Source organism: Hyperoodon ampullatus (genome assembly GCF_949752795.1).
Source record: "Hyperoodon ampullatus genome assembly, chromosome: 15".
Classification (NCBI taxonomy): Eukaryota; Metazoa; Chordata; class Mammalia; order Artiodactyla; family Ziphiidae; genus Hyperoodon; species Hyperoodon ampullatus.
In genome coordinates, this window is record NC_136928.1 from 67,263,210 (window position 1) to 67,264,386 (window position 1,177).

A 1,177-nucleotide genomic window follows, 5' to 3' on the forward strand; every position below is an offset into this window, starting at 1 on the left:
TCCTTTAAAAGACCTGGATGCCAGAGGAGAGGCCCAGAGTCTGTACAGTATTTCTTCCCCCTCCCCAATTTTCTATGAAGAAGCATTTCGAATATATCAAAAAGTAGAAAGGATAGTATAATGAACAAACTATATACCCAATTCAACAAATGTTAAGATTCTGCTATGTATATGGAATTTTAAAAATATGCATATGTATATGCATATATATATGGTTAGGGTTTTTGGCTAAGCTGTGTAAATGCAAATTGGAGACATAAACTTTCACTCCTAAATATTTAAGTACGTATCTCTCAAGAATAAGATCATTATAACTACAATAGTGTTTTTAATCCTTAAAAAATTAATAGTTTGGGGGAGAAGCTGGGTAAGAGGGAGCAGTATGTTCGCGGAAGTCCCCGAGGACTTCCAGCCTCTGCGGAGGAGCAGAAGGAAATGGAAGACAAAGTGACTAGTGCAGAGAAAGCTGAAGAAGCAAAATTAAAAGCAAGATACCCTCATCTGGGACAAAAGCCTGGAGGTTCCGATTTTTTAAGGAAAGATTGCAGAAAGGGTAAAAATATTTTGATTCTGGGGATTACAACATGGCTAAAGCAAAAATGAAGAACAAGCAACTTCCTACTACAGCCCCGGATCAGACAGAGGTCACTGGTGACCACATTCCCACTCCACAGGACCTTCCTCAATGGAAACCATCTCTTGTTGCTAGCAAGCTGGCTGGCTAATTAAAAGAGCTGAACTGCATGAATCTTCTAATTCCCATTATTTCTCCTTAATATGTTACTTCTCCGCTTTGTATTTCCTTTCACTCACTAAGTCATTTGAGAATTATGGCTTTGCAGGTAGTGGAGTGTGTATGTAAGGGAATATACATGTGTGGAGTTTTGATTAGTTTAACAGTGCACAGATGAAAAGAACATGTTAGAGCAACATAAAGTAATCTACTTGACAATAATTGTATATATTACCTAACTCCTAGTGCAGAGCTGGTTCCAAAAAGTAACAAGTTTTACAATTTTAATGTTTTGGCTTTCTTTAATTCATCTTAATTATAGCTTTGTATGTTACTCTTATTTAATATAACCTCTATTGTATTGATTTCCTCTGTATTTTCCTTTTGGATTTTGTAAAACAGAAGTTCAAGACCACAAGTTAGAAGAAAGGTCACATATTTCAA

General features: G+C 36.1%; 1 pseudogene across 1 annotated transcript; it reads left to right on the forward strand.

The window, feature by feature from the left end:
* The first annotated feature begins 376 nt into the window (after positions 1-376).
* LOC307064195 (cAMP-regulated phosphoprotein 19-like) lies at positions 377-725 on the forward strand (annotated as a pseudogene). Its single transcript has one exon. The product of its transcript is annotated as a cAMP-regulated phosphoprotein 19-like (transcript).
* The last annotated feature ends 452 nt before the right edge of the window (positions 726-1,177 follow it).